This window comes from Sapajus apella, unplaced genomic scaffold, assembly GCF_009761245.1.
Source record: "Sapajus apella isolate SASKATOON/1434 unplaced genomic scaffold, GSC_monkey_1.0 scaffold125, whole genome shotgun sequence".
Taxonomy (NCBI): Eukaryota; Metazoa; Chordata; class Mammalia; order Primates; family Cebidae; genus Sapajus; species Sapajus apella.
Window position 1 is genome coordinate 612,953 of NW_022437065.1, and position 20,556 is coordinate 633,508.

Genomic DNA, 20,556 nt, shown 5'->3' on the forward strand with positions numbered 1-20,556 from the left:
AATAAGCAGCCAGACCTTCAGTTTGGTCTGGGAACACTAATATCTGATATTCCCAAATGTAAGTCGGCCTTGCCACTGTGAAGGAAAATTAAATGGGAGTCACATGTCCTCTTATGTTTTACATTTGTATTTTGCTCTGTTTAAGAATCATGCAAACACACTCCAGCTAAAAATAGACACAGAATCTAGACAGACATTTCTCCAAAAAAGACTTAGGAATGGCCAATAAGCACATGAAAAGATGATCAACATAACCCATTATTAGGAAAATGCAAATCAAAGTAACAATGAGATACTAACCCACTAGGATGGCTACAATAATAATTTTAAAAACCAGGCTAGGCATTGTGGCCTATATCTGTAATCCCAGCACTTCAGGAGGCCAAGACAGGAGGATCACTTGAAACCAGGAGTTCAAGACCAACCTGGGAAACAAAGCAGGACCCTGTCTCTACAAGAAAATAAAACAAAAATTTAAAAATAGATAATAATGAATGTTGGTGAGGGGGTGGAGAAATGGGACCCTTATCATTTAAACAAAGAGTACCGTATGATCCACCAATTTCACTCCTCTGTATATATCCAAGGAAAATGAAAACAAATGCCCACACAAAATCCGATGCATGAATGTTCATAGGAGCATTATTCAAAATCGTCAAAAAGTGGAAACAACCAAAATGTCCATCAACTCATCAATGGATAAATAAAATGTGAAACGTCCATACAATAAAATATTACTCAGCAAAATAAATTAAGTATGGATACATGCTACAACATATATGAACCTTGACAGCATGCTAAGTGAAGGAAGCCAATGACAAAAGATCACACATCACATGTTTTCATATATGTAAAATGTCCAGAATAGGCAATTCAATAGAGGTAGAAAGTAGATTAGTGCTTGCCTAAGGCTGGAAGACTGGAAAAATGAGAGGTAACTGCTGATAGCTACAAGGTTTCTTTCTGGGGTAATGAAAATATTGCAAATTGATCATGGTGATGGCTGTACAACTCTGTGAATATACTACTATTGAATTGTACATTTTAAATGGGTGAATTGCATGTTATATAAACTATATCTCAGGCAGACACAGTAGCTCACGCCTATAATCCTAGCACTTTGGGAGGCTGAGGTGGGTGGATCATGAGGTCAGGAGTTCAAGACCAGCCTGGCCAAGATGGTGAAACCCCATCTCTACTAAAAATACAAAAAATTAGCCGGGCGTGGTGTCAGGTGCCTGTAATCCCAGATGCTCAGGAGGCTGAGGCAGAGAATTACTTGCATCTGGGAGGTGGAGGTTGTAGTGAGCCAAGATCGTGCCACTGCACTCCAGCCTGGGCAACAGAGCAAGACTCCATCTCAAAAATAATTACAAATTATATCTCAATAAAGCTGATATACACCCGTATACATATATACGTGTGTGTGTGTGTGTGTGTGTGTGTGTGTGTGTGTGTGTGTATTATCCAAAGGATTTCATATGAGTGTTTGTGTTTTCAGGCAAATATAGGTATACCTATAAAGAAACAGACATGGTTCTCTTTATCTTCTGTAGGCCTCTTGGCAATGTTTTGCAACTCTGTTTTTACAATAACCTTACATTCTCTGGGCATCTCTGATAGATATATGGAAAAGCAAATCTGGGAGCAAGGAATGCTTAAGGAAAAAATATGCATGCTACTTGCGTCCCAAATTGTTCATCTCCTTGGAAAATTAGATGGGGATGAAATATATAAAGCAACTTATTCTGTGGTTTAATTCAACAACTATATTGAAGCTCCTTAGTCGGCTTTGCACTGAGGCAGGACCTTTGGGAAAACAAAGACACATGAAACATAGAGAATACTGTGTAACGAGCTAACAGTGCATGAATAAATAGGTCTACTACTGATCCGAGAGATAAATGTAATACAAGCCATAGGTATACCTGAGATAAAGGAGGCTTTTAAGTAGAGCAGTAAATAATAGGTTGCCTTCTGGCTAGATAGATAACAGCAAAGGGGCATAATTTTATTCAATGAATGTAAAGCCCATGACATTGGAGCCAAACACATATTAAAGCAACTACTCAGACAAATTGATTTCCAGTATATGTCAAAGGTTTTATTCAAACTTATAGCAAATGAAGGTAAAGAGTTTTTCTTAAAAAGGATTATTCTTAAATTTCTTGAAGTATAATACACATATATAATTAAATACGTTAATCTTAAATGTATAGTTTGATAAAGTTTTAAACCTGTCTCAACACAATTCACAATTCAGATTATGGTAGGGAACATTTCTACCACCCCAGCTTGCTCCCTTGTGCCACTTCCCAATCAATACTATTTATCTCACCCAGGTAACCATTAACAAGTTTTGCCTTCTCTTGAACCTCATATAAATGATATTACACTATATGTCCTCTTTTGTACCTAGTCTTCTCTTGCTCTACCAAAAAAAAGTCTGTGAGCATCGTCCATTCTTTTGCATGTAGCAGTAGTTCACTCCTTTCCATTGCTGTGTAGTATTCCATTTTATGACTATATCACAGTTTACTCGCCTATTTACCTGTTGTTGGACATTAGAGTTGCTTCCAGTGTTTGGCTATTAGAATTAGAGCATCTGTGATCCTTATTGTATAAAGCTTTTGGTAGAATGTGCACTAATTTCTTTTGGGTACATACTCAGGAGTAGAATTGCTGTGTCATTTGGTTTGCATAAATTAGCATTTGGAAATACTGCCAAATAGTTTTCCAAAAAGTGGAAGTGCACATATTTACACTCCACCAAACAATGAATTAGAGTGCATGTAGAATATATTTTTAAAATAAGATAAGAGCATAGCTAGATACTAATGCTAAACTAGATAATAGAAGGTCTGGTTCTGGAATGCAAACCAAAAAATGACTGTCTGAGTAGTTAATGTATTGTGAGCATAGACTTAATTTCCCAGACAGGTCTTGTGATGGCTAATTTTATGTGTCCATTTCATTGGGCTAAGGAATGCCCAAATAATGGTAAAACTTTATTTCTGCATGTGTATGTGAGTTTTCTAGAAGAGATTAGCATTTGAATGGGTAGACTGAGTAAGGAAGCTTGCTCTCATCAATGTGGGTGGGCATCAACAAATCCATCGAAGGCCTGAATAGAACAAAAAGGTGGAGAAAGGGAAAATTTCCTCCCTGTTTCAGCTGAGACATGCATCCATCATCTCTTGCCCATGGACATTAGTGACATTCCTGCTCATGTCTGCATCACCACTCCCTCTTTACTCACTCCATTCCTTCTTGTTCTCAGTCCCTTGGATTCTGACTGAGTTACAACACCAGCTTTCATGGTGCTCCAGCTTGCAAAGGGCAGATCATGAGACTTCTCAGCCTCTATAATTGTGTATGCCAATTCCTGTAATAAATCAATCTCCCTCTCTTTACCTATGTCTATGTCTACATCTATATCTATCACCTCGTGACTCTATTTCTCTGGAGAATCCTAACACAGAGCTGTAAATCTCAACATCTGTCAACAAAATGCTCAAACATTTTTATCAGAAATGCAAAATACTTTCCAGGAGTGGTTGTTAATTACATCCTCAAAAAGTTCTGCTCAAAGACTTAAGTTCAATGCTAGATATGCCATTTAATAACTGTATGATCTTTGATAAATTACTTAATTTCTTTGTGCCTTTGTTTCCTTAGCTGTAAGCTGGGGACAATAATATCTACCCCATAAGACTAGTCTAGGATTTTAATGTCTGGCACAGAGCTAGTGTTCAATTAGTTTCCTTTCTTTTCCCTTCCTTCCTTCCTTCCTTCCTTCCTTCCTTCCTTCCTTCCTTCCTTCCTTTCTTTTCCTTCCTTCCTTCCTTTCTTTTCCTTCCTTCCTTCCTTCCTTCCTTCCTTCCTTCCTTCCTTCTTCCAAGTTCAAGTGTAAATTGCTAAAGAGTAATGCCATTTTGAACTCTTAAAATTATTATAGGGCAACATTGAGAAAAGTGGGATGGTGGAGGATGGTTGGAGAAAAGGAAAGAAAAAACGTAGGAAGGCAAGTCATTATGTCCCCATCATTAAAATAAAGTTCTCCCTCGGAGGTGGTTAAGTAGTGTGCAGAATAGAACACCTAATATTCTAAAAATTAAACTTCATTGTCTATATCAATATTAAGCACATTAGAAAATAGACTGATTCAGCTTTAATGATATATTACAAGTAGCTTTGCATTGAATTGAAGATAGGTCCATGTGAATGTGTATCAAAATTAAAATCTCATTTGCATATATAATATCAGTTAGTGCAAATGTTCGTTGCATGATAATGCTCCCTCTAGGAGAGGCCATTAGGTTGATTTGCATTCATTTAAATGTTCATGTGGGATGTTGATTTTGTCTGTGCAATTGCTAGAGTAGTTAATACATTGTTCTATTAAAATATCAAAAAGACTGCACAGATGCTGTAACACACAAATGTGGCAATTGATGGATTGATTGGAAGGAAATCTTCTCACATAAACAGCCATTCTTTCTTCAGTATGAGCAAAACTACTGAAACTGATCCCTCTACACAAACCCCTCTCAACCAGTGTTATTCTTGTGTCTTGGATTCACAAATGAATGGAGAGTCTTTTTTTCAATATGCAAAATAAATAAGTAAATTACATGATACGCTAGAAGGTGTGGTAGATTGCAAATATGGCCACAAATTCTTCTTATCCCTGTTTGCACATCTCTTTACCATGTTTCTTTGCAGCATGTCTTTGCTGTTCTTCTCACCAATAATTGGAATCTATTTTCTCAACTCATTAAATCTGAGTTCGCTATGTGATTTGCTTTGGTCAATAGGACTTTAGCAAATAAGACAAGCACAAGCAGAAGTTTGAAAAGTGCAGGTTCACTGGGGCTTACTGTTTTACTGCTCTTGAAATGCTGAGATGACCATGTCAATGAATCCAAGGAAGCCTGCTGGAAGACAAGAAATCTACATAGAAGAAAACCGAGGTCCCATCTGACAGCCTGCCAAACACTAGAAATGTGAATGAGGCCATTCTGGATCATCTGGTCACCAGCTGACCATCAATGCATGAACAAACCCAGAAAAGATGAGCTGGGTCAATCTGGTCTAGAAGAATTGCCCAGCCAATACGCAGTATCATTAGCTGAATAAAATGTTTTAAGCCATTAAATTTGTGATGTTTTATTACTCAGCAATAGCTAACTGGTACTGAATGTTATAATTACTGCAGAGAAAAACAGCACAGAAGGAGGAAGTAGAAGTGTATATGTGTATGCATATGTGGAGGAGGGGCTGTTGAAATTTTAAATAACTTTGCCGGGGAAGGCCCTATTGAGAAGATAACATTTGAACAAACATTTGAAGGAGATAAGCAAGTAATTTGTGTGGTTATTTAAGAGAAAAACATGCTAGGCAAAAGGAATGGCAAGTGGAAATTTCCTGAGGCATAGCATGTCTGGCTCTTTCTGAAGAAAAGCAATGAAGTCACAGTGCTGGGGCACTATAAAAGATGAGGGCAGAGAGGTAAAAAGGGGCTAAATATTCCAGGAGTTTCCTGTATTATTAGGAAAGAGACCTCCAATATATGTGAGGTTGTACCCCTGTGGCTTACCATGTCTCATGTGAGAGTATGATAATTAATCAACACAGAAGTAAAAAACTTGGGACATGAGCTGAACCAATCAGTTTCTCCCTCCTTGAACTGTGAAACTTGGGACACAGAGGCCCAGAGATTGGGAGATGTTGGAGCTGAAGTCACCTTACTGGCTGTCATAGTCTGCTCAGGCTGCTGTAACAAAAGTACTATAAACTGGGTAGTTTATAAACAACAGAACTTTATTGTTCGCAGTTCTGGAGGCTGCAAAGTCAAGGTGCTGGCAAATTTGGTGTCTGCAAGCAAGACACTTTTGGAGGCTGAGACAGGTGGATTACCTGAGCTCAAGAGTTCGAGACCAGCCTGGGCAAGATGGTGAAACCCCGTCTCTACCAAAACACAAATCATCTGGGCTTGATGGCGGGCACCTCTAATCCCAGCTACTCAGGAGGCTAAGGCACGAGAATTGCTTGAGAATTGGGAGGTGGAGGTTGCAGTGAGCCAAGGTGGCGCCACTGTACCCCAGGCTGGACAACAAAGCGAAACTCTGTCTCAAAAAAAAAAAAAAAAAAAAAAAAATGGTGTCTGGTGAGGGCCTTTTTCCTCAGAGATGGTGCCTTCTAGTTGTGTCCTCACATGATGAAAGGGGCAAGGCAACTCTCTAGGATATCTTTTGTAAGGCATTAATCCCATTCAAGAGGGCTCCACTCTCATAGCCTAATCACCTCTCAATTGCCCCACATTGGGGATTAAGTTTCAACATATGAATTTGGGAAGACACAAACATTCAGACCTTAGTACTGCCTGAACCCAGGGAGACATAGAATTCATACTTTGTTCTAGTTGCCAAATTTCAGGCGCTGGCTTGCTTCTTGAACTTGCAAAGGCTTGATAGTTGAACTTGTTTTTTGAGTCTCTGGAACATGCCTGAATCATTAAAATGAATTTGCTCCAACACTCAATCTTTTTTTCTTAAATAAAGCAAAGTTAATTTCTGTTGCTTGCAAATAAAAACGCTTAACTAATATAATTATCTTGTGATTTCTCTCTAGTTCTTTAATATAGTCCTTTTCTTCTGAAATAGATTATTAGTTTCTTAGAGACAGGAATAATGCCTTCAGTTTATTTTATATCCTTCTTCTATGCAGTTATGCTTATAGGACAGGATAATAACAGCTAAGCATTCATTCAATGATTATAATGTGTCAAGCATTGTGCTAAGTTCTTATGTAGATTATCTTATTTGAACTTCATGAGAATTCTATGAATAATTACTCTGATTTTTTACAGCTGAGGAATCAGAAACCAGAGATAGGACACGGCTAATAAATAGTGGAGTAGAGACTCAAGCCTGGGCAATCTCACCTAAGCGCCCGCATTCTTTTAGGACCCAGCACGCAATAGGTACTTAAAAATACTTGTATATTGATACATTGAAAAGTACTAAGAATCCACAAAATCACATTCTTGGGTGATCAACTGGCCTTTACCATCCAGGTGGGGTTGCCCAAGCATCTCTTCACTGAGGGTAAAAAGGTTTCATTCTAGGAGCGAACTATGGATGCCAAGTTTGGTGGTATGATGACCATATGCAGCAAACCATTCCTGTTCAGAATGTATTTCTTTTTGCCAGCTGCTCTCCCATCATAGTGGCCTCCAGAGACCTACTGTTTCCACATTAAAACTTTGGCTTGTAGTAAAAATACTTGAGACAATGTGGAATTTTAAATAAGAATTTTATACCAAGGAAGAAAATATAAGAAGTATTGTTTGTAGAAAAACTCAATTATTCCCAGTAATAAAGAAAAAGCATTAATCTATTATTTATTATTATTAATCTTTATTATTGTTGTTGTTTTACAGATGGATCTCATTAGGTCACCCAAGTTACAGTGCAGTGGCCTGATCATAGCTCATTGCAGCCCTGAACTACTGAGCTCAAGCATCCTCCTGCCTCAGCCTCCTGATTAGCTGGGACTACAGGCATGCGCTACCATGCCCAGCCTACATATATCTTTGATCTTTCTTCTAGCAGCCCTAAAAGATAAAGTAAGTATTATCATGCTCACTTAACTGATTAGAAAACTTAGGCTCAGAAATTTAAGTGCTTTGTCCCACTCTAATAACACCTAACCCTAAAGGTGGTAGAATCAGTGAGCTGAAAATGCAAAATGCCTAACCCTTACAACCAGACACTCCAGCCACCACTTATTTGTCCACTTCTGACTTCACAACACATTCTCTCTCCCTATTTCATTTGCCATTTAATTATGTGCTGCCACATGACACTGGTGTACTGCTCCATAATTATGATCATGTTATTTTAGTGCCATGCAGCTTCATTGTAATTTTACTTGTGAGACCTTTTTTTTCATATATTGGGTACCTATAAGAATGAAATATTTCCATAACAAAACAGACTTATAGTCAGCTTGAAATGGTTTAATGCTAAGATATTGTAGAACTATCTAACAATGAAGAAATGGCTGCATTGAATCAGATAATGATTTTATGGGCCTTTCAAGTTAAAAAAAAAAAAAAAACAAGCAACACTTCAGAGAGAATTTATACTATGTGTAAATATAGGTAATATGTAAGCAAATCTTCATTATATCATATTCATTATTTGTTATCTTAAGCATAACTGTTTTGCTTGTCCATATAGAATAGAAACAGGTCTTGCTTTCTAAAAGCTAATATTTGGGGATTGAGCACACACACAGTTGTGGGGAAGGGGTTTATCTCTTTTATTTACTGTACTATTCCTAATCCCTAGAACAATGCTTGGTGCACAGTAGGCAAATATGCACTCAAATATTTCCTTAGTGCCTACCACATGCCAGATAGTGTTCTAGGCATTGGGGACTGAGTAAAACAGAATTCATGCTTTCATAGAGTTTATACTCTATAAGTGGGAGACAGAAAATAAAGACATAAATGAATACAATATTTAGTATGTCAGATACTGATAAGGAAAAATTAAGCAGGAATAAGGAATAAGGTGGGAGAGTTACTATTCAAAATAAATTAGTAAATGAAAACCTCAGTAATACATGACTTTTGAAGGAGCCAATCAGGAAACATTTCACCAGAAGATGGCAATTGAACTGAGTTTTGAAAAACAACTAGGAGTTTTCCAGGAAGACAATAAGGGAGAAATATATAGAAAATGAATTATTTACTTTGAATTCTAATTTGTGTCTCTTTTCCCTTGTAATGGCATCATTTCTTAGGCAGATGGAGTGTAACTTTGCTCCAGAGTTGAGTTCTCTTTCCTGAAAGCTCCAGGGATAATTCAAATTGGTTCTGCTTGGATCATGTGTTTATCTCTGAAACAGTTACCATGGCAAGGCAGGTAGTGTATTCTGATTGTCTGGCCTTGATCATATGCCCAATCCTGGGATTTTGTTTTTGTGTATGTGGAGGGGGCTTCAGAGCCCCTACTCCGTGTAATCTTCCCCGGAAGATCATCAGTTAGGGGAGGCAAAGACTGTAACTTTTCTCTTTTTAAACTATCAGGGTTTGCAAGTTCCTTCAGCAGAAGAGAAGTACAGAAGTATTGAGAATTGAAGGAGCACTTAGCACAGGACTGCAGGATGACTGACTCCTCAGCACAGCTTAGCATCACAGTGCCAAAGTGTGTGCTTCACAAAGATTTATTGTACAAATGGAGAGGACCATCATAAGCCACATGCTGACTGAATGACTCAACCACTGTCTAACCACTGATTTTGAGGGGACCCCTTGGGACTATACCATGGATCCAAGTTCATCTCACCTGGGGAGCAGATGGAACCAGACCCCAGGTGCTCTGCCATGAACCTCCCTCAGGTGATTCGGGTATCCCAGAGATCTTACCTCATAGGAGCTGCTTTAGAAGCAATTGCAGGAAGAGGCATTGATGCAGTGTTGTCATTAAGCAAAAAGCCAGGACTGCAGACACAGCCCTTCCAGCAGACAAGCCTGCAGCTGGGCCTGAGGCTCTCACAGGATGCAAGGAAAGCACAGGATTCATATGGGGGACAACTAACCGGAAAACACAACCTCCATCAAGCTTCGCTCCACAGCTTTTCTCAGGGATCCTTTCTGCCTCTCCTCTACACTACCAAACTGAAGTTCTTTTCTAAGAAGTAGGCACATATTATTCAGTCATAAGAAAGAATGAAGTTCTGATGCATACTACAACATGGATGACCTGGAAAACATTACGCTCAGTGAAAGAAGCCACACACAAAGGCCCACATATTTTATAATTCCATTTGTATAAAATATCTAGAATAGGCAAAAAAAAAAAAAAAAAAAAAAAAGAGTTGAGTATTGTGTAAGGGAAGTTTGAGATTCCTATTGCCATTCAGATGAGAATGTTGACCAGGTTGCTGGATAAGTGTCTGGACATTAGAAGAAATAGCTAGTCCAGAGACATAAAGTTAGGAGCCCTAGCAAATAATTGGAATTTTAAAGCATGAGACTAGATTAGACTACATGGACCTGAAAAATCTTTGATAAGTAATAAATAAATATATACAATGTCTTCTGCTGTAACACATTTTCTACAACAAATGGCATATATGTAATTGGAAATAGGGGAACAATGCCAATACAATGTGAAAGTTGGGTTGAAGTAAAATTGTAACCTTCAGCATGAAAGGAAAAAGCCCTCAACTTGGCAGCTACACAGTCAAAATCCTTTTAGCTTTATGGGTTTTTTTAAATTAAAAGTGGGGTTCTATACCCAGGACTTCCTCCCCAAGGTGTAGACCCTCAGCCTTGCATTCTTGCCTCAGACAGATTGTACCTCTTCCTGCGCCCACCTTAATAGCAGCCTTGCTGTCCTAGACTTCCACTTCCATCTGCATTGTCTCAGCTCTCTCAAGCAGAATTTCCTCTCTGTTAGTTTCTTGTATGTTTTATCTCTACTAAGGTGGCCTCTGGCGATAACAAGCTGTGTGTCTGGGCTGTGCACAAGTCATCACCCAATATGTTATCTTTTAAAAATTCCGTTAATATTCTGCTTGTGAAGGTGCTTAAGTTTCGAGTGATGTGCTCTAACTCTATTTTTTCTATAAGCCATGTTAGTTTTAGTGTGTGCTTTTGCAAAATGAGAGTTTTTTTCAGGGTGGGGTGTATCATTTTATGTCAGAAATGCTTGTATACATATAATTGACATGCTAATTTTGTTCACATCTTTCCTGGCAGGAACTGAAAGTTATTTATATTTATGTCCCTCTCTCAAAACGCGCGCGCGCACACACACACACACACACACACACACACACACACACACACAAATCCCAGGAGTGGGCACATGACCCAGGCCAGCCAATCAGAATATTCTACCTACCTGGCCATGGTAATTGTTTCAGGGATGGACAAATGATCTAAGCAGAACCAAGAATTATTCCTGGAGCTATCAGGAAAGAGAACTCTTTTAACTCTGGAACAACATTGCACACAATCTGCCTTAAAAATGATGCCATTACAAGGGAAAGGAGATGCAAATTAAAATTCAAAGTAAATTGCTCATCTTGTATATATTTCTCCCTTCATGTCTTCCTGGAAAATTTCTAGTTGTTTTTCAAGACTCAGTTCAATTGCCATATTCTGTTTAAATGTTTCCTGACTGCCTCCTGCCTCCTCCATGAAGTGCTGTGAGCTTCCTTCTTATTCCCACAGCACCTTGTACACATTTACCTTCCAGTGTTGTTGTGTAACTTTATTTTATTAACTGATCTTCCCCTTCCCCCATCCCTTGGTCTGTGCCATTCTTGACGGTAATGACATTGTCTTATTCATTCTTACTCATTTATATAAACCCAGGACCTAACACAATGTCTAGTACGCATTATGTGCACAGTAAATGTGAGTTGAATGAATTAATGAAGACATGGTTCTGGTAATATATGGTTGATTGCTTTGCACACATTGTCTTGGATGCACGCACACACACATACACACACAAACACAAACTCTGTGGGGAATGTAAGATTTTTAATAGGAAAGAATTTTCTTAAGCTTAAACAACAAACAAGGGGTGTTGAGGGGAAGTAGGGATGACAGTTCCTGCAAGGTAGGGTCCCGGGAAGGCACTTCATTAAAATTAAACTTGAAAATAGGGCATCAGGAGAGAATGCAGAGTAGGGGGGACATTAGAAAAAGAGGAGAAATAAAATTGGAAATGAAAGTCTGCCTTATAAAATTAGGAAATAGAGGTAGAGAAACTGAAGGCTGGTATCATTCAGGGGAGTAGGTATAGACAAGAAAGAAAAGTAAAGGGAAATAAATGGAAAAAGATGGAAAGTAGAGGTGGGAGCTGGAGACAGGCGTAGGAAGGTCCTGGATAGTAGACTTCTGAGCTTTTGATAGAGCTTTATTTTCCACTATGTGTCAGGCCATGTGCTGTGTTATTAGTACATTGAAATGAATAACTTATAGTCCCTATGCCTCCAATTGTGGGGGAGATCTCAGTTAATAATGATATAACAAAGCAATGGGATGTTAAGAAGAGGGGCATGTTAGGGGATATTGCCCACTCTTTGAAATTGGATTCTCATCCTTTGCCAGAATCACGGGAAGTCCGACAGCTGAAATGTTGTCCTCAAGTTGAGAAAATGGCCCACCCCCTCCCTATTCTTGTATCTTTCTTTCTGAACTCTATAATCCCTCACCCTTGCCAAAGCTAAAGGAGCTCTTTTTCTATATTTTCTTCCTCCCAGTTTTGATATAGTGGAAGCAGGAGTGTAGGCTCATCACACCTCCCCCTCCTCCTAGCAGAACAAGATGACCTTTACCAGAACATGTCAGGTCCTGAGGCAGAATTCCCAAACCATGTTTGCTGGAGCTATTACCTCTTCTAAGTCCTGGCACCCCATGACACCCTGACTGTCCCAACAAAGCACTGCCACCAAACCCAGTTAGGGTGAAGCCTTGACTTTTCTTACTCTATGTCAGATTAGGAAGGTGTCCCTTGGCACCAGGGTCTCATCATTCCCCACAGCATTTTTCCAAGACCCAGGGGGGATATGAGAGAAGAGAGACTTACAGCCTCCTCCACAAGGATGGGGACTCCTAGGAGATGGGAGTAACTTGTGCCTTGGCTGTGGTAAGCAGTAGGGGTACTCCTGGTATAAGTACAAACTGTGGGAGGTTTGGGCATCACCATATCCACCTTGTAGGTGGTTGTGTCAGATGGGCAGCCAGGTGTGTTGGGGGTGGGGGAGGCAGTGACAGTTCCTGCAAGATAGGGTCAGAGGAAAGGAAAGACCTATGGAAAAGGATACACCTGGGATCTTGAGGAGCCAGCTGCACCTGTCTCTGGGCTGAGAGCCTTCTGGAGCAACCGCAAGGTGGAGACTAAGGATAGCGGGGGTGGGGTCTTTGCAGACGGATTGTAAGTCCTGGGGCTGGTTGTGCATCCTGAAGCCCGTTTGACACAGCCTGCAGGAGGGACTTTGCAAAGCCGCGTCCAGGTAGTATATGAAAGGTGTGTTGAGCTCAGATGGTCAGCCCGGGGTCAGTGGATCCGGGGGTGGCGGGGAGCCGAGGAGAGGGAGATCCACGAAGGAGGCTCTCACCCCTTGGCAGCGCAGCTGCCTTGAGGGGCGGGCTGTGCCTGGCGCGACTCTGGCGCCGCCGCCTGGGGGCAGCCGGTTGTGAGCCCCATTAATAGGGGCTCCTGGAGACCGCCTCTCAGGAGGCACTAGGTCCTGGTGCTTGCTAGGGGTGGGAAGGGAGAGGGGCGCACAGCGCCGAGAGGCGGACGCCAAGCGCGTGAGTCACTGCTCCCCTGGGTTAGGATCGGGACTTCGCCTCCCGCCTGGGGTCTGCATTTCAGCTTCAGCTTCAGCGACTCATCCCAGCACAGCAGGCTGACCCTCCTGAGGCTGGGCCAGCTGCCTCTCCGTCTAGGTGAGGGCCAGGCAAGTTTCTCTTGTCTTCTGATGCTTACTGTTTGGGTGACTCGAGGGGAGGGGGTCTTCCAGTCTGTTTCTGTCTGCCTTTGCTTCCTCCCTCTGGTTCTCTCCATTGGAGACAGAAACTTATATTTAAAAAACGCAACAGAGAATATAAAATCTATGCTCAGACCCCAGATAAACAAAACTCTGGGGCCATATTCTTAATTTCCTGGGTACCTTCACATGTCCGGATGCGGCGTTTATGGAGCTAGGAATGTTTTATTTGTTTCGTGTATTTCCCTCCACCCCCCACTTTCCTCCGCTGTAATTCTTCGAGATGGGGACAGGAGAGCTAGAGGGCTGAGCTGGGATCCTTTGCCAGAGTGGCTTCTTCATTCTCTGTGAGGTGGCAGATGTTTCATTGCAGCTAGAGTTGGGATCTTGAAACAACCCTCTTCAGCCCAGGACATGCCAGTGCTCAAGGTAACTGCAGTTGTTGCATATCTATCTCCTTATCGTTGACTGAATCAAAATGTTCCGAGGGCACGATTAATGTAAATGCCACAATGTTGAAAAATTCATTGAAAGACACTATTGAATATTTTATTTTTAATGTATTGTATTCCAAGAAAATTTTAGAAGACTGTTGCTGGTTTTATTTTCTCTATCTTCAGATATGCTCAAAAGCCTATTATTCCCTTGCAAGACAACCAGTGGGGACCTATTCTGTTTCTTATAAGGATTTAACAAAGCAAAGCTACGTGTTAGTTTCTCCTCTAAGGTTAAGGACTTCCCTCTATTAACTGCTTTTTAAAAAAATGATTGTGGTAGCAGGAGTTGGGGATGTTTCTCCTTTCTCTACCATTAAGTGCAAAATATTTCTGTGACTATTAAATTCATACTAATTATTGGCATTTTTGCTTAAAAGGAGCAAAGGAAAGTATCTCCTGGAATGCATGAATTTGTGGCTCATATTGATAACTGATTGCTTTACCATCAGATTGTTTGGTTTGATGCAGTGTTAACAGGTGGTCTTAATTCACAACACAGAGGTATTCTATTCTAGAAAACAACCCTGCTGATATGGGAGGAAAGCACTCTCCCACCCACCAACACGCACACACAAAACCATGTTTTTATCCTGCTTTGTGGGAGAGAAAAATGGATGGGGGAATCTTTTCTGGCAGTTGATTAGTCCCTGATATTTCTTGAATTGTATTTTCTTTTATAGCCTATAATTATAGAAAAGACGCCTCTTTGAAATTAAGTTAATAAAACCTTACATGTTTAGTCAGATCACAGGAATAATTTTTTAGAGTTGAGTGGAAGCTTCCATGATCCTCTTCCAATGTCCTCCCCAGGGAGGCCTCCAAAATTAGTTAAGCTTCCCACTTCTCTGATAACATAACTCCTCTATATACCTCTATCTTAGCTCTTACCACCTTGTGATTCTTAGTTTACATGTCCATCTTGCTTAGAATAATAAAATTTATTTGAAAGCAAGGGTAATGCCTTATTAATATTTGTATCCCTGGAGCCTAGTAAAGTAAGGTCTGTTGAAAAAAATGAATGAATAAAAGAATTTGGCAGTCCAGATTTGGTTTGCCATTCCTTGAAATCCACCTGGGCATTCTTTCTCTTCACTCCTAAAAGATAAATCTTTTAATTCAATGGTACTCAAAGTGCAGATTCTCAGAATACACTGTTTTTCAAATAAATGAGAGTTTTCCATATTTGAAAAAAATCTATATATGGTTGTGAACTTTAATTTTTTAATTTTTTTTTATGAAAGTAACATAAAAGCCAACTAAACATGGCTAGTAAAAATACAGACGTTTAGCTGGGCATGGTAGCGTATGCCTGTGGTACCAGCTATGCAGGAGGCTTAGGTGGGAGGATCCCTTGAGCCCAGGATTTTAAAGCTGCAATGAGCTATGATTGCACCACTGCATTCTAGCCTGGGTGACAGAGGCCCTGTCTCTAAAAAAAAAGTAAAAATAAAAATAAAAAAATAGAGAAGTCAGACAGCTGGTGATAACTGGAGTTGATTCAGTGACCCAACAATATCAGGGTTCTGAGTCAGTGCCTTACCCTCATGGCTTCAAGATGGTTCTAACAGTCCAAGACATTAGGTCCTAATCCCATGTTCAATGACAGGAAACAAGGTGGAAAAAATCAGAGTATTTTCCTCAAGCAACTTTCTTACCAGAGAAAAAATATCTTTTCCCAAATTTATCTAACAGAATCCTACTTTTATCTCATTGGCAATATCTGGGGCACATAGCTATCCTTAGTGGCAAAGGAGACTGGGAAAGTATCTGTTTTTTCAGCTTCCATAGTGGAAAGGCAGCTAGGGAGAGGCAGGTAGGTGATGTATTTGGGGCGCTGACCAGAAAGTCTACTAGACTGTCAAGAAAATAAATCTATTGGGGCCAAGTAAAATACTAAATATTTATCAATATAGCAAAAGCACATATTTAGAGCAGATTTCCCCTCTCCACACAGGTGTATGGTATTTTAAAGGTGCCAAATAATCACTTCTATGGAATGTGCTAACTTTTAGAGACTGCACCATGTGTGTGTGTGTGTGTGTGTGTGTGTGTGTGTGTGTGTAATCTTGTATGGTTTCTATTAAGTATGAAGCAAACCCTCGAGTTCCTGGAAAAGAGTAATTATTCAGTAAGTAGTTGCCTTTGAGTGGAGTGTTGAGTTTGGGAACTTCAAAACTTCACAGGGACATGGGAAAGGGTTTAGTGAGAAAAAAACTGATTAGTGGTTTGCTGCCAACGCCTTGGAAGGCTGGTTTACAGCATCTGAGTGTCTTTAACTTGGATCCTAGGACCCTTGTGGGAACCTTAACAATAGGGAAAAGAAGAACCTAGGGAGAGGTAGTAGCACTGATAACTTGGGTCAACAGATTTTCTTTGGGTACTTTCTCCATACCTGTACTTGGATAGATGTACTACCACACACATACACACACAAAGTTCAAAATGGTCCCTACCATACAAACTAAAACTTAAAAAGTTGATGCATGAAAAGAGTGTATATTACTGCCGGCTTAGATTTAACTTTCTCTTTTCCAGTAGAACATTCTCTCAAACACTTACAGAAGGTAGATTTTGGACCTAATGGTAGGAGATCAGATAAGCAAGTATCAAGAGATTGAAATTTAAGAATTACAATTGTCTTAAATTTCTCATCAATGAAAATAATGGAGTAGATCAAGCTTGTCCAACATGTGGCTTGAGGTCCACGTGCAGCCCAGGAGAGCTTTGAATGCAGACCAACACAAATTTGTAAACTTCCTTAAAACATTATGAGTTTTTTTTTTGTTTGTTTGTTTGTTTTTTTTTTTTTTTTTTTTTTTTAGCTCATCAGCTATCATTAGTGTTAGTATTTTATGTGTGGCCCAAGGCAATTCTTCTTCCCATGTGTTCCAGGGAAGCCAAAAGATTGGACATCCCTAGATTAGATTATCAGTGGTATTCAAACTTTATTGCACATTTAAAAATCGCCTGCCTGGGGAGGTTTCTTATTTTTATTTTTTTTTTTTAATTGAGACAGAGTCTCACTCTTATTACCCAGGCTGGAGTGCAATGGTGCAATCTTGGCTCACTGAAACCTCTGCCTCCTGGGTTCAAGCAATTCTCCTGCCACAGTCTCCTGAGTAGCTAGGATTACAGGCATGAGCCACCATGCCTGGATAATTTTTGTATTTTTAGAAGAGAGGGTTTCGTGGGTCTTGAACTCCCAACCTCAGGTGATCCACCCACCTCAGCCTTCCAAAGTGCTGGGATTACAGGTGTGAATCACAATGCCCAGCTGGAGAGGCTTTTAAAATCAGGATTTGTGAGCTGATCCTCAGACCACTTAAATTGGAACCTCTGGGAATGGAAGCCAGGTTATCAATATTTTAACAACTCCCTAGATGACTCCAACATGTGCCTGAGTTTGGAAACTGTATTAGTTTGGTAAGGCCGCCATTCACAGGACCACAGACTGGATGATTTAAGCAACATAAATGTATCTTGTCACACTTCTGGAGGCTGGAAGTCTGAGATCAAGGGTTGGTTGATCCTGAGGCCTCTCTCCTTCACCTATACCTGACCATCTTCACCCTGTATCTTTACTAAGGTCTTTTCTCTGTGTATGTCTGTGTCCTAATCTCTTCTTATGAAGATGCTGGTCATATTGTGTCAGAACCCAGTCTAAAGACCTAATTTTAACTTGATTACCTCTTCAAAGGCCTTATCTCCAAATAGTTATGTTTAAAACCCCTGAAGGCTAGGACTTCAACATGTGAATTTGGGGAAACACAATTCAGCCCATGAAAGAAACCATTGGACAAATGTGGCATTTCTCAAACTTTAATGTGAGCACAAGTCACCTGGAGACCTTATTAAACTTCAGATTCTAATCCAGTAAGTCTAGGTGGGGTCTGAGATTCTGCAGTTCTAACAAGCCCCAAGTGATTTCAATGTTACCGGTTTACAGATCATACTTGAAGTAGCAAGGTTCTGTCTAGATGGGTGGTTCTCAAACTTTAATGGACATCAGAATCACTTGGAGAAATTGTTGAAAGCAGATTGCTGTGATCCAGCCCCAGAATTTCTGCTTCCATAGATGTTGGGGTAGAGCCCAAATTTGCCTTTCTAACAAGTTCCTAGGTGATGCTGATGCTGATGCTGCCAGTCTAGGGATGATACTTTGCAAACCATGTATTTCTGACATTTTGAGACTTTATGGTATTGAATGAGTCAAGGTAATTACATACATCATTGTATGTAAAATTTGTATGTGATGTTTGTGATTCTGATTGCTGATAGCATTACGTTTTTCTTTTTTCTTCTTTCTTTTCTTTTTTTTTTGAGACAGAGTCTCACTCTCACCCAGGATAGAGTGCAGTGGTACAATCTCAGCTAACTGCAGCCTCTGCCTCCTAGGTTCAAGCGGTTCTCCTGCCTCAGCTTCCCGAGTAGCTGGATTACAGGCGTGCACCACAACACCTAATTTTTTTTTTTTGTATGTTTAGTAGAGATGATGTTTCACCATGTTGACCAGGCTAGTCTCAAACTCCTGACCTCAAGTGATTCACCTGCTTCGGCATCCCAAAGGGCTGGGATTAAAGGCATGAGCCACCATGCCTGGCCAGCATTACATTTTTCTTTTTGTCAAGCATAATTACTTTTTCTATTAATATGACAAAGGATGAGAAAGTTGGAGAAAATTCTGTATTGGGATTTCTTTTAATCTCATACAAATAGAAGTGAATAAATACAGAGGCTACACATCAGCCCATTAGTCTCTATTCATTCTTGTTCTCCAATCACAGAGCTATTTTGCAGCTGGCTCTTCTAGAAGCTCAATGATGATTTTATGAGATTGGTTACATACTTCTCATATGGAATTTTTTAAAGGATTAACCATCCTAGAGATTTCAAGGGGCATTGCAAATTTCCCCCCAAAAGCACTAATTTTAAATTATTTCTAATTTAATCACACAATCGTTTCTACATAAGACCAACAGTGAGCTCCATCAAACAGTATGCCTCCCCAAAATTATTGGAGATGAAGAAAATATTTTACCTGATTTCTTAGAATTAAATCAGTAAAATTTACATCTTGTTACTGTTATCAGAAAATTATATACATATATATATATATATATATATATGCGCCATAATACAGGTGCCATATATACACGTGCATATATATATGTATATGATGTATATGTATATTGTATATACATAGGTTATGATTTTCTATTTGCTTAATTTAAAGCATTTTATGATATTTTAAATTGTTCTTAAAGCTCTATATTATATATCCATGTGAAACACTGAAAATGTTTCCATTTTAAACTTAAAAATGTATTCAACTTGTAAGCCAGTAAATATTTTAAACAAATATATAATCAGGCTTCTAGCTGCTCCATTTGCTCTGGGGCTATTATCTAAAGAATGGGTCTTGCTAAAGTATTTCCCTTACTTAAAACTTTTCCAAAGTTATGCCAGATGTATAGGGCCTCTATTCAGAATAGATTTACTATGTCGTAATTGTTTTGAGTTCACCCGCATAGTTTTCCCACATGTTCCACATTCTTGGTGAATTTTGCCAGTAATGCACCTCCCGGGCTGTCAATGGGAAGAGGTTACCTGTCATGTTTCTAGCCTGAGCTTCTGACCACCAGATAACAGCAGCCCAATTGAGGAGATGGATACAACAGGACAAATGCCATTGAAGATCTAAATTATACAATGAATTCTGTTTCTCTTGACTTCTTACTCAGCAATCAACCTTAGGATACCACATGTTCATTGCCTTCAGGGTGAGAATAACATGGTCAGAGTGTCTGGTCTCCCTGACAGTTACATTTCCCATTGTAAATTACTAAATCGCCATTCTGGCTTTAAACACTTATGAGTGTTATGGATGTGAGTCAGCACCCAGCACCCTCAAACCTAATAAATGCAAGGACACTGATAAAGATCAGTTATCTGGGGGTTGGCTCAAAGCTAGGCCCTGATGCTGATGACTCATTGAAGTAAATTAATACCAGCTAGAATTTATTAAGTATTTTCTGCAAAGCAGATACTGTGCAATTTTATTTATATTATCTTATTTTTCCTGATAATAACTTTGTAAGATATTCATGTTAATTTCCATTTTACAAATAAGAAGACCGAAATATGTATATTGAAAACCTGCCCTAAATCTAATGGCTACTGTGACAGAGACTTTTAGTTTCCATGCAATATCTATTCCCACCTTCTCCCTTAGTGACAGAATATCAGTTTTATTACTGGTAGTGATGTATCCAGCACATAGTTTCCATTTCCTGACATCTCTTGTATCAAGGTGTGAACCTTTGACTGAGTTCCACCAGTGAGAGGTAATTGTGTTGTGTGGTACTTCTAGGAAGCCTGCTTAAAGGAAGTTGACTTGGCTGGGAAGAGGGCCCTTTTATCCCTCCCCCCTACTTCCTCCTGCTGCTAGTCTGTAATTCAGGCATGATACCTGGAGCCATCTTGGACCGTGGAGTGATTGACTGGATGTAAGCTAACATTGAAGATGTTGGAA

At 39.7% G+C, this 20,556-nt stretch overlaps 1 protein-coding gene across 1 annotated transcript in view; it reads left to right on the forward strand.

The window, feature by feature from the left end:
• The first annotated feature begins 13,211 nt into the window (after positions 1 to 13,211).
• SYTL5 (synaptotagmin like 5) overlaps positions 13,212 to 20,556 on the forward strand; it is a 220,945-nt gene continuing 213,600 nt past the window's right edge. Inside the window, exon 1 of the mRNA XM_032261633.1 lies at positions 13,212 to 13,486. The gene's annotated coding sequence lies outside the window, so the exon portion shown is untranslated. The remainder of the gene's footprint in view (positions 13,487 to 20,556) is intronic.